This window comes from Ursus arctos, unplaced genomic scaffold (assembly GCF_023065955.2).
Source record: "Ursus arctos isolate Adak ecotype North America unplaced genomic scaffold, UrsArc2.0 scaffold_13, whole genome shotgun sequence".
Classification (NCBI taxonomy): Eukaryota; Metazoa; Chordata; class Mammalia; order Carnivora; family Ursidae; genus Ursus; species Ursus arctos.
The window spans coordinates 39,546,949-39,561,045 of NW_026622797.1; the positions used below are offsets into that span (position 1 = coordinate 39,546,949).

At 35.8% G+C, this 14,097-nt stretch overlaps 1 long non-coding RNA gene across 1 annotated transcript in view; it reads right to left on the reverse strand.

The window, feature by feature from the left end:
• The window catches only part of LOC130543509 (uncharacterized), a 28,844-nt gene extending 17,555 nt beyond the window's left edge, over nt 1-11,289 (reverse strand). The window contains exon 1 of the long non-coding RNA XR_008958889.1: nt 11,171-11,289. This is a non-coding gene — a long non-coding RNA (uncharacterized LOC130543509). The remainder of the gene's footprint in view (nt 1-11,170) is intronic.
• Between the last annotated feature and the right edge of the window lie 2,808 nt (nt 11,290-14,097).

The window sequence follows — 14,097 nt, forward strand, 5'->3', positions numbered from 1 at the left end:
GCAAAGAGATTTCAAAATTTCAAAATAGTGATGAAACTTTCCCTCAAGTATAAATGATGTTACTTTAACAGAATGTACTAGTCAGTGCCTTTCAGAGAAACAGAACCAACAAGAGGGAGAGAGGGAGGAAGGAGAGGATGGAGAGAGAGAGAGAGAATTTTAAGGAACTGGCTCCTATGACTGGAGGTTTGGTGAGTCTAAAATTAATCCTAAAAAAATAAATTGTCAATCATGTCATAAAAGCTTCTTACCACCAAGATAAAAGAGGGTGGAGACATTTCCCTAGATTGCTATCAAAACATAGTGACAACATTTGTATTCGGTGTGCCAGAAAAGGGAAATCTTTCCCCTTTCTACTTTCTTGTATTTATCTCTAAAACTGTATGTGTGTGGGAGGGAGATATTAGTGGATCCCTTCCTGAAAGGCTGACATTGAATATTGAAGCCCCTCTCAGCACCAACTGCAGTTGAGGCCCCCACCTTCCATCTGCTGCTGAAGTCATCAGCAGCACTAAGTGACTCTTTCTTTCTCTCTGACCATTTCTCTTATTGGCCTGTTTAGATTTTTTTTTTCTTTTAATCACAAGGGCTGAGTTTTTTTGAGTGTAAGACCTATCATATTTTGCTCAAATCTGGTTGTGGTCACTGTGGTTCTTACTCCTGTTGCTGAAATTGCATTTCTGATAACTCACATTAGGCCTCTGGAAATGGCTCATTCTGACCATGCTAGTTGTCTTTTCATAGTTTAATCTGTGAGATATAACTGTCTGCTCTCTTCAAAACCAATGATCAAAATAAAATTAAACTTGTTTCCCTTCTTTTAGGTGTTCTCAGAATATTCTGGGAACTGTTGAGAAATGAAACATGAAATATAGGACAAAGCCCCTTCTCTCAAAGGGCTTTATTCTAGAGCACATAGTGATAACACAAGTGTATGCTTAAAGACAGGTACTTCCTTACATTCGTTAAATATGTTTTACTTACCAGATGCAGGACCTTATGGTAGAGGCTGTGAACAACAAAAAGCTGTTATATATATTTCCTCCTGTCTAAGCCTGAGAACTAAATTCTCACTTAAGAAAATGGTACACACTCTGAGTCTTAAATTATAAATTCAGTGCCAATCAGCAATGACTATGGGGGAGAATCGCATATGGAGGGACACAGGGTAAGAAAGAACAAGGCAGAAGAAAGGAACTCTTAATCATATAGCTTTGTTATAATGCAGACTAAGAATTAAAATCATTAGAGATAAGTCTACAAACTTAAGTTGATAAATACTACAAAAAGTATTGAGTTTGTATTTGGAAGATTTTTAAAATGTTGTGTGGTTTTTTTCAAGATTTAATTAATTTATTTGTCAGAGACAGAGAGAGAGAGAGAGAGCACAAGCAGGGGGAGCAGCAGGCAGAGGGATAAGCAGGCTCCCCGCTGAGCAAGGAGCCAGATGCGGGACTCTATTCCAGGATGCTGGGATCATAACCTGAGCCGAAGGCAGATGCTTGACTGACTGAGCCACCCAGCTGTCCCTAAGATGTTTTTTTAAAAGAATTGGCATAATCAAAGAAATCCTCCGGGCACATTTATAGAAAGATTAATGTAACTCAGTGACAACAAAATATTGAAAGCATAGATTTGGAATTAGATGTCCTTCAGCCTATGTTAAATTGCCCAAGTTTGAATGCTTAGTCTTGAACTAGTAAGGTGATGTTGAGAATTTAAAGGAGGACACGAATGTGATAGATATTTTGAAGGTAGATCCTCTAAGACCTATTGACTTTTAAAAGTGAGGACAAAGCAAGTCATCTCTGATATTTTGAGAACGATCAAAATAAATTACCAGCACCATAAAAAGTTGAAAGACTTGCACAAAAGTTGGGGGTATGGTATGGGGACAAGAGGAGGGAAAGGAAGAATCGAGGTTAACAGCTGCTCATCTAGTAGGCAGGTAAAAGCAGAGGAGTGAATCTGAGGAGAGAAGTCAGTGAGAAACAGAAATTTAAGCCTCATCTCTGTGGAAGTGATTCCTGGAGTCACGAACACTGATGACATCATGGGGAAAAGAAGACTGTCAGAGAACAAAGGGAACTTAACACTTACTTATCACTTTTCATATATCAGACCCTGGGTTTGTGTTTCATAATATAGTTTCTCATTCATCTACTGTGAAAAGTCTTGGAAAATGTCCAAAAAGGGGTGTGGAAGAAAGAAAAAAGTAATGGAAGGAGAAAGAAGAGTGGGATAAGGAAAAAACTGGTACATTGCCATATTCTCTGAGCAGAAGGAATGGAAAGAGATGGAGGTTGAACTATTTTGTCAAATACTGAATGGGAGGTGAGGGGAGGGGAACACTGAAGATGAAACCAGAGAAAGGGTTGATTTATATTGACATTTGAGTTTCATGATATAAAGTGGGGGACAAAAATAAGATATCAAGACACGAAGAACAGGTTTGTAAAATGTTTAGGGTAGCACATGACAAAGACTAGTGTCTTTTCCTTTATAACCCCTAGCAATACAGAAAACAATACAGTTTTCCTGGTACTTTATTCCTTTCATCTTCCTCCTTGTGGTCTTTTGTCTAATTTTCTTCCATTCTTGTTTCTGTGAAAAAGATGGTTCTAGGTACACTGGATCTTTTATTAAATATTCATAGAACCCTATTTACAAAACTGATACTAGAAATACACCAGTAAATTGTTTTCCTTCCTAGTGGCTTTGAGCATTTTCTCAGTGTCAGGTACTATTGTTTTGTGCGTACTACCTAATGTAATTTCAAAATGACCTTATAGAATTATTGTTATATTGTTATTTTCATTTGTCAGTGAGGCACACAGAGGCCCAGGTAGATTAAGTAACTTTTCTGGTAGAAAGAAACTCTCTAAATAGAAATTAGAGGCAATCTTTTATACATGGATTATATGTCTTTTGTTTGTATGATTTAAGTGGGTTAGTAGTATAGCTGCAGACCCAGAATCTTAATGGCCATTTTATGCTTATTTCTATTTGTTTCCAGCAAACCCAATGAATACTTTTCATGTATGTCCCACAAAGGGAAGATATATGACCTTCTTTATACAGGGAATGAACATCTTCAAAAGTGAATAAAAATTTAAAAAGGTAAATGAAGTGAACTTACAAAAGCAGTATTTTGGGAAGACAAAATATAAATTATTTTAATCAGCATGAGGAAAATTAAGTTCAAAACAATTGCTAATTCTTATATTGTGAGATTTTTGGTGTTGTGTATTGGTGCAGTAATTGAGGTGTCGGGTTTTATGTGAGACACTCCTTCAAAGGTATTATACTCAGTTTCTCTTTTTATGTGTTTATTTCATGGGCTTTGTCATCTCACATTTTTTTTATGTGGGTAAATTTTATATTGATATTTTAAATATTACTGAGGTTTTTCTTTCTGAATTTTTATCATTTATTAGGTTCTAGATTTTTATACCTTTTCTTTATTGCTTCTATTGCAAAACTATTTAGAAAACTGGCTAAGTAAAAATAATGCTGTAATAAGGGTGGAGTGAATCTATTGTTTTTATAAAAATCTTTCCAAGTTGTTCTCTTCATTTTTGTTTTAATATTCAGTCACAGAAACTAAATAAACAAAACCCCTCTAGGGATGATAGGAATGTAAAACATGCTCACGCAAACACACACACACACACACACACACACACACACACACACACACAGAGTTCATCTCCTTATGAGACACATTTAGAATATTAGGCAGGTGAAGAAAGGTCTTAAAGACAACTATATATTTTCTTACTCCTGGCTTAGAGAGTCAGACCAAGATATCTTTTAGGTTGTTTTAGGATGCCCAAGTGTTCCATCAGGTTAGTCACAGATGTCATCAATCATCCAGATATTTGATCGATTGTCCAGATGTTTGTCAACTTTATATGACATAACTGAATGGCCCAAATTGACTTGAGTTGTTATTTAAATGCATGGCAGGGTTAGACTGAAGAAAGTATTCAATGGAGCCCATGTACATGGGCTTTCTCCTTAATGAAGAAATAAAAACTGGTACTTCTATGTTCCCATTAAATCCTGTGGTCATGCCTATTCACTTTGGTAAATTGAACTCAGTAAAATTTGTTAGAGACGTTCTGCCCCAAGAATCTAAAGACCTAGTCTGAATGGATATCTTTGAGTGTTTATTTAGCTGTTTAAAATTTGAAAAGAAAATCTAAATTGATAATTACATTTTATATTTGCCTTACTGCGGATCAAGTTCAAACCTGAAAATATCACTTGAGTTTCCTTAAAATAAATTGCTTGCAAAACAAAATTAATATTATTTCGTAGACTACCAAATGTAACCTAATGGTGCATAGAATTGTAGTGGAGAGAAAGGACAAGTTTTAGGAGCAAACACATCTGGTTTTGAATTCCAGCCCTGCTATTATAGATAACTTGATCTTGAGTAAGTTACTTAATTTCCTTAATCTTCAATTTACTCCTCTGTAAATGTCAGTGTTATTATAAAGATTAGCTATAATGAATATAAAATGCCTGGCACTATTACTTGTAGCTATTATGATTCTCTTAATTTTTCAGAATAGGTACATCTCTTTAAGATGGAATGTGTCATGTCTATGTGAAATTTTAACCTTGTACAGTGCTTGTGATCCTTTCTCAGCCTTAAATGTGCAACTATTTGAGGCTAATATGCACTCATTCATTCAACAAGTATTCTTCTGATACCTACCATGTTACTGGTCCTATCTTGGCATGGGAATATAGTGAGGAACAAATAGATACAGTCCCGGTACAATTAGCATTTGAAACTAATTGGGAAGAAGAAATAAACAAGTAAATGGTTAGATTTTTAAAAATATATGACTTTGAAGGGTGCTACCAAAAAAGTATAGGTACTGCAAGAAAGTAGAACTGATTTATATTAGATTATCCAACAAGTGTCTGAGTAAGTGCCATTTAACCTGATTCCTGAAGGATAAATATGATTAATAGGTAAATTATAGAGAAAATGGCAATTCCAGGCAGAAAACCCTGATATGTAAAAGTCACGTGTCAGAAAAGAACTTACTGCATTGAGAAACTGAAACAAGATTGGTGGGGTTGAGAAGTTGGGACAAGAGGTGGCAGGATCAGAGGGGAGACTGGGGTAATGGAAGAGAAAGGCCATCAAAGGTGTTTTAGAGTAACTCTAAAACTCAATCTTGAAGGGATTGAAATGAGCAAATGCTTTATTTAGCCTCTCCTCCCACCTCTTTCACTTTTACATGCTTAATGCTTAAAAGCAAGGAAGAACTTTCAGAGGACTGGAACATGTAAAGAAATCCTAAAAGCAGAAGAATGCAAAATGTGCAAGGGAAATTCTGTCACTGGATCTGAGACATAGCAATTCTGCTTCATCATCTCAGTTATAGACACTGGGGGCCACAGAGCGATAGGCAACCAACAAGTTGGTTAGCTGGAGAACCACAGAGAGGAATATGTAAAGCAAACACTATAGCCCTACAGAGTAAAATGGGTAAATTCATAATCACAGTGAGAGGCTGAACATCCCTCGCTCAGAAACCAACCAAGAAACCACCCACTAATAAGGAGGGGTATGGAGAGTTGTGTAATGCACTTAACCAGCCTGACTGAGTAGCTATACAAAGAAGCCTGTACCATGTGCATGAAACTGTGTATCATTTTCAAGCACACAGACTACAGCCACAAAAATTTATCATGCGCTAGACCACAATGAAAATGTCAGCAAATTCCATAAAGGTGATATTATACAGGCTACATTTACTTACTCATCAACAATTACAAGAAATTCCACTACTCAGAAAATCTCCATATATAAGGAAATTAAACACATACATGTGTGCAAACACACACACACACACAACCAAATAATTATTAGGTTAAAGTGAAAATCAATATGGAACTTGTAAACTATTCAGAGCTAAATAAACAAATGAAAAGTGTTATATAACAAAACTAGGGGAATATGAAGCAAAACTGAGAAGAAAGTGTATGAACTTAAGTGTATCTATTTAAAAAGAGAATTAAAGGGGTGCCTGGGTGGCTCAGTACGTTAAGTGTCTGCCTTCGGCTCAGGTCATGATTCCAGGGTCCCAGGGTAGACTCCCTGCTCAGCGGGGAGTCTGCTTCCCACTCTCCCTTTGCTTCTCTCCCTCTGCCCCCTCCCTCCCTCGTGTTTGCTCTCTCTCTCTCTCTCAAATAAATAAAATCTTTAAAAAAAAGAGAGAGAGAGAGGATTAAAAATAAATGATCTATGCTTTTAAGACAAGAATCTAGGGAAACTAAACAAAATGAACATAAAATAGAAAAAGGGGATTAGTGTAAATGAAAGCATAAACCAACTAACTAGAAAACAGAAAATGAAAAAGTGATGAATAAAAACAAAAAAAAAACAGTATTTTGAAAAGATTAATATGATACTTTAGTAAATATGACCAAGATAAAAAGGTACACAAATAATTGTCAGATATGAAAAGAGAAACAAGGACAATACAGAGGAAATTGAAAAATTATAAGAAAAAAAATTAAACCTCAGAGCAGTAAATTTGTAAATCTAGATTAAACAGATTATTAATTTTAAAAAATAAAATTTAAATGTATGTACTTTTGTGGTCTAATGTAGTTCAAAAAAGGGTTTAGTATTAATAATAATTAAAAATATATTCTCTGGAGAATAAAGAAAAAGGAGAAAAAAGGAGCTAAAATGTTTCAGGTGAGTAAAATCATCGGCATGCATACACATGCGTGAGTGTGCGTACACACACACGCAAAATATTTCCTTTAGGGCATGTTTAGGAACTGTAGTATTCTGTGTCATGCAAGTTTTCAGGGAGAGATGGTAGGAATTGGAACTCCTGCCAAGGAAGAGGGAAGAGAAGCAGTAGTTATTCATAGATGGGGTGCTTGAAAAAAAAAAAGTAATTTAATTTTATTTATTAATAATATTCATCATTACTAAAACCTCTGAATGCTAAGCAGACATGTTTTGTATTTTCTGTTCAGTCCCAAGTCTCAGAATATAGGCTATTAGAATATTTAATTTGAAGAACTCTGAGAGTCCAAAGAAAACAAGAGTGACTTTTAATTGCTCCTTCCTACCTCAGTAGGTCCTCCGAATTAAAAAAAAAAAAAAATTCTAATAATAATTTATACAATTTTTGATTCTATACACTCTTTCTTAAAATATTTATTTTCCTGGCTCAGGCCACTCTCACAACTAATATCAATGTCTTAGAAAAATGCATAGAGTCTCAAAAATCATATGAACTATCATTTAGAAGTAAGAGTTGGAAAAGGACAAGAGACCATCTAATTTCTTTTCCCAACTCTTAAATAAATGCTTTCTTATGATATGTGAACTTTATCTATTTGTTTTTTAAACTTTTTAAAGGACAAATAAGCTTTTGTTTCTACCATCAGGGCTGGGAATGTACAATGGCCCTTTCCATGTGAGTGGGTTATGGTCACTCAATGTGTTGGTGGCCTGGTAATGGCATTATGGGGTCTGCTTTTCTCCTTTAAATTTTTATTTTTAAATATGTGTCCTTTTTACAAAGGATTATTTTAAAAATACAAGATGTAAATAAAATAGAAGTAAACATGATGAAAAGTCTTATAGGAAACATACAGTTTAGGGGGGATTACTCTGCTCAGGCTGCCATAATAAAGTACCATAGACTGGGTGGCTTCAACAATAGGAAGTTATTTTCTCACGGTTCTGGAGGCTACAGGCCTAGATCAAGGTGTCAGCAGGGCTGGTTTCATCTGAGATCTCTCTCCTTGGCTTGTTAGGTAGCAGTCTTCTCCTGTGTCTTCCATGGTCTTTCCTCTGTACCCATCTGTGTCTAAATATTCTCTTCCTACAAGGGCACCTGTCATGTTGGATTAGGGCCCACTTTAATGACCTCAGATTAAGTTAATTACTTCTTTAAAGACTCTATCTCTAAATAGAATTACATTACAGGCACTGGGGGTTAGGATTTCCATATGACTATTTGGTGGGTAGGGGGCACTATTCAGCCCATAGCAGGGGTTTTATGAACTACAAATTTAAAATGGGGGGGGGCGAGAAAAATATGGCATAAAAATAGCTGATAAGACCTTTGTGTGAGGCAATGAAAGAAAAATTATTTGGGAAGCATTTGAAATGCTCACAAACTTGGCCAAATATTAGACAAGCAGTTGAAATTAATTTCTATCCCCCTGCCATAAATCTACAATACTTTGTTGTTTCCTGTAGTTTGTTGTATTAACTGAGTTAATTGTGTTGAAAAGCTTTTAGAAATTGCCTTGCACACAATAAGGACTTAGGAAGTATTAGTGTTCCATGCCCTCGTTGTTAGCTAGAACTCATCTGTCTGCCTTTATTTAGTGAAATAAGGTACTCTGTACCTGTCTCTTCAACAGTCAAAGGTAGAGACTCTCTTCCTTTTCTTTGTTAAAATATACTGCAGCCACACAGTGCCTGACACATAGAATGTGGTAAACCAATGTTAAACTTCACAGGAAAAATAAAAACAAGAATTCACCATTTCTTAATTTTTTTTCCTTAAAAGCCTGGACCGTATAAATGCTCTAATACATGCTGAATGACACACAAATAGTATTTACTTAAATATGGAAACAAATTTTTTTTGAAACAACAGGAGAAAAGCCATTTACTGAGGCATGTTAGAGGCTCATGAGAAAAATAAGAAGAAGCTAATTTTAAACCACTAAAGAATTCCAATTTGGTAGCGTTTGTAAAATGCTTTGAAGATGTAGAGTGGTGCATGTGCATTTTTTTTGAACTTGGCAAAAAGGAAAAGGACATTGAATGTATTAAACCAGATGAAGTGTGAAAAACATGAAGAAAAAAGTGAAAACTAAATCATTAAAAATAGTTTTTTTGAGATAATTGATATTTTTGTTGTTATCTAGAATATCCAAAGCTTCAAGTTTAATAAGAAAAAAAATATAACTTTTAAAATGTATAATTTGTAAATGTATTTTTACCTTGAAGATGTTTAATTAGAAAGATATTAATAGTTTTATCATTATACTTTCTCCTAGAAAATAAAATTGAGGTGTCTGTAATCATGGGCTAAACAGAAAAACTCAACATGAACTCCATGCATCATACTTTTGTGTGAGACTTGTATTTTGGTGTGGACTACAGGCAGTATAGGTGGCTTCTTCACCATATATTGTTTCTATTTGTCCTACTTCATAGAACTCTATTACAAAATATCTACCTTTATTGGTGTAATTCAGTAGTCATTTTTGTACTGCCATCCATCACTTTACATTCCTATTGCAGTTTTTTGTTGTTGTTGTTTGTTTTGTTTTTAAGTAATTCAAAGTGTGTATTTTGGAAGAATACTGGCATGGTTTGAAGAGCTCTGAATTAGAACATGGCTGGCATTAATGCTTTGCTCATCTGGGCATTAGATGGGGGACAATAGCTACCTCATTTAATTTCTCTAATCCTCTCTTTTCTTATTTGAAAGATGAAGGAAATATCTATTCTTGCTATCCAATGAGATTGTATTGAGGATTATTTGTGAAAATATATATAAAAATGCTTCTTAAATGAAATGTGACTTATTTCTATTTGTTTAACAGGACTCGTAATTGACTTTCCTCAGATCACCAGCTCCCACACTTTAGATCATATCAATGGCAAGAGATACCAATCCTCTACATATATTGCTCAGAGAAATTTTAGCAAGCATTTTTTATTCTTCGTAAGTTTGGTTGCATGTTAGAAGGGTATATGATAAGATATAAGCAAAATTCAGAGTTGGAAAAGCACTAAAGAATATCTAATTAGGTTTTCATAAGAATTTGTCAGTAAGGGGACTGAAGCCCAGAGATGGTTAATAATTTCCTTAAGATCAGTGTGCTCTGATATTTAATTTAGTGCTTACTATGTCTCATGCATGATGCTATTGGAAAAAAATCACTGCGTTATGTTTCTCTGGAATACAGGGCCTTGTCTCAATCTTTTAAATCAGGGGTCAGCAAACTATAGCATGAGCCAAATCTGAGCTATCAACTGTTTTTGTAAATAAAGTTTTATTGGAACATAGTCACATCTATTTACTTAGGTATTGTCTATGGCTGCTGTGGGGGCAGAGTCGAGTAGCTCCATCAGAGACCATATGGCCCACAAAGCCTAAAATATTTACTATGTGGCCCTTTACAGAAAAAAAAAATTGTCAAGTTGTGTTTTAGGGTAACATTATTACTTTTTATAAAAGTTCTTTTAGAATATCTTAGAGAAAGTGATACATACTTGTTGGGAGAAACTTCAAATATTTTAGGAGTGTATAAACTGAAATGTAAAAGAGAAGACTTTTCTTAAATTTTGGATTCTTTTTCTCTCACCTTTGGAGCCTAGCACAACTGTCTGGCACAGAGTAAGTGGTCATCCATAAATGTTTGTCAAGGGAAGGAAGGAAGGAGGAAGGGAGATTAGAAGGGAGAGGCAGGAACAGGAAGCCTAGGTGATAGGCAGAAGGTCAAATTGGTTGAATTCAAGGTCAATTCAGTCATGATGATGAGAGAAAAAAAACTGATTTTTTTTTCAGACATTCACCTTGTTCTAAAACTTGATAATCCATTTCTGCCATAGTGTGAGTATTCTGAACAAGAGATTTTATCTTCAAACACGACTTTTTCTTTCATTCTAATTATGGAGACATGCTACAGAAGAAGCGGATTTGGTGAGGTGGGTGGTTCTGGGCTACTACCTATACTTAAGAAAATAAATCTCATAAATTCTAATTTGCTTTGGCAAAAGGAAAAGATTTTATTTCCCTCTTTGTAGAGCAAGAAGATATGAACCTCATGATTTGCACGTACAGTGGGGCTTCCGAGACAAAGAACAAAAATTCACGTTAAGTAATAGATTTCCCCATAATAAACAAGAGAAAGCAATGGACACTTCTGGAATACTCTCCACCCTTATTTCCTAGAGGATTACAGACCAGGGGTTGCCTTGGCAGGCACTTAACCACACTGTTTTACTGAAAGATTGCTCTCGGGTCACTAAACACAAATTACACATGCTTCTGTCATGCTATTTTAAAAGCAGGTTATTATAAAACAGTGCTGACCTATGAATTCTCAAGTGAAATGTGTCATGAGAAAGTAACCCAAGGAAGTTTACCTATTTCCTTCTTATATTCCCATTTCTTCTCCTCGCTGTTGCCTGGTGAGGTAATATAATACAGAACTTTCAGCTTATTGTTTTAAGCAGAGTTCATCTAGTTCGCTTTGGGTTCCTGGGTGGTGAATTGCTCAAAGACCTCCCATGGGTAGCAAACCTTTGCATTGTAATCTCATTACACAACAGTGAAGGTCTGTGGAATGAGGTGTTTTTTTTTTTTTTTCTCACTGCAGTTTGTTTTTACCACATAACAATGTGATACAGAATGAAGCTGGTGCAAGTCTTTGTATGTGATATTAACTTGGAACTGCTTTTTGGCTGTCATCATTGACCATGTCACCACTTTGTCACCTGCCTCCTAGACTTTGTCAACTGTAGCTGGGTGTCTCAGATCACTTTCATCCCTGTGGAATGTGCCTGCAGTGTTGGCATGAGGGCCAGTTCACTCAGACCCCCACACAAGGCTATCACAGTTGATGGGGTTGTTTAACTTGCATTCTCTGGATTTGTGAGATTAATTAAAAAGTCCTCCACTGGGGTGGGGGGATGAGGAGGACTCAAAGAACATCAGAGGAGGCAGCACTCCCCCTAGCTATTTGATTGTCGGATTGATTTTATGAAATAAAATGTCTAGTGACCCCTTTACCCACAGCCTTTTCTCTCCCCAATATGGAGACTGAGCTTTCCTCATCCTGTTTTTTTTTTTTTCTTTCATTCAAAAAAGAAAAGAAAAAAAATTTTATCAAACCCTAGAACTCCAGTTCCCAGCATCTGTTTACACTTCATAGAATGACTGAGTATGTGTGAAAAGAAAATGGCAGAAACCAGGAGGATAAGTAAGGAACGGCCCCATTCCTAAACTCTTTTGAGGATATTTGATTTCTTTTCTCCTTCATTCCCCTCTTCCCCAGTTTCCCCCAACAACTTTACTCTTTGTGCACAAAAGGTTGCCATTTGATGCTCAAGTATTAACTTTAATACTTCAATGTTTAAGCTGTTAGTTCTTCAACAGCCCGGCAGCCCGGTATTCTCTCTGCACATTTAATGTATAATAGGCACAGTGTTAACAATAAGATTTTTTTTCATCTACATTCATAATCACAGATTTTTGTATTTGCTTTAGAGTAATAGCACTCGAAAATGGAAACTTTTAAAATGTTTTATTCATTTAGTTAAAACCGTTGGGTCATATCACAAAATGTGGCTGAATAAAGAAATATGGAGAGGTGATAAGGGGAAGAAAGGACTGAGTTCTGATGGAGGACTGACAAAGAGAATAAAAATGATTGTTTTAATATCTTATACATTTCCCTTCACTATTTGAAAGAAAATCTCAATAAACAAGCCAGCCTGTAAGATCATTCCTGCAGGCTTCTTGCTTTGTTCCTGTTTAACTACATTAAACCTGTCTGTAAGACCCCCACTGGGAGAGGGAAAACATTCCCTTTGCTGGCAGGTGGTCTTCTTGCAAGCACTTTCCAATTGAAAACATATGTTCTTGGGTGTGAGGAGGCTTCTGGTAAGTAGGGGGGAACTCATGCCGGGGAATGATTGAATTATATAGGCAAATTCAAGATAAACATGCTTAGTCCTCCCTTCCTTCCAAAATAAAGGTGGAGGCTTTTGATATCATGTAGAAGCTCTCTGTTGTACTCACCTTCACCTCTGTGTTGAAAGTCTTTCTTAACTGTCCTACAACATAATTCAGCACTTAAAACCTCATTCCTTTTACTCTTAAAATAGACCCCCCCCTTACTTCTCCTCACTTTTCCAAGTCTTTGTCATCAAGACCAGTTAGGCTACCAGTAACATGGGATTGGTATTCTTTGGGATAAGAAACCTTCCTCAGACCTCAGATTTCTTCACAGTTCATTGAAGAGAGGAAAGTTGCCCACCCCCCCAAAAAAAATCTTTTTGATGAAGAACCATTAGAAGATCCTTTTTCTATTTTCAAAGAGGAGGGAAAAGTCTTTTGGCAAAGATATTTTTAAGGTGATAAATTTGATTCAGGAAGAGCAATATGTAAATGACCATTTGATAAGGAATCAATGAGAAAAGTTCAAGAAAATAATCATAATGAAATATATCTTAATAAAACATATTTTACTAACTTCAGGCTTTTATTATATGCCTTTCCCTAGCTGGACATATTTTTTTGTTTGTTTATTTGGGTTTTTTTTTCAAGATTTTTATTTATTTATTTGAGAGAGAGAGAGCATGAGCAGGGGTGGAGGGAAGGAGTACAGGGGAGGGAGAGGACAAGCAGACTTACCCAGGGCCCAACAAGGGGCTTGATCCCAGGACCTTGATATCATGACCTGAGCCAAACCAAGAGTCTGAAGTTCAACTGACTGAGCTACCCAGGCACCCCTAGACACCTTTTGATAAGGGCTCAATATGACCGAAACCCTGACAACTGTCTGTTGTAATGCCTAGCATGAAGATAGAGTGAGTTTGCTTCATGATAATTAGAATTTAATTGAATTTTGTAGAGTACAAAACCCATAAAAACACTTTCTGCAATATCCTAAACTCTAAATATAATGAGGACTGAACAGAGGTAGTGAATAACTGCATAATGTGGAGAAATGTTCTTTACTGCATCTGAAAGCACTATTAATGGTACTGTATCTCACAGTGAAAAAAGGTCAAATTGGTGCTATTTTAAGCAATTGGTTATTTAGTTAAGATTTGCTGCATCAGTATACAAGTGCTTCCCCAATGCCAATGCTGTATATGAAATTTCTATTGCTTCAAAGTTCAGAGGTTTCTTTATCTCAGAGAAAGTAGTATCACACTTTTGTTCTTCCCCAATAAGTGATTTTTGAATATTTACTACAGAAAGTGAATCTAAACATGCTAAAGGGGCAAGTCACGTTGCTTAGCCTGGAAAATATTGAAGTTGAAGCTTATTCTTCTCATTTCCT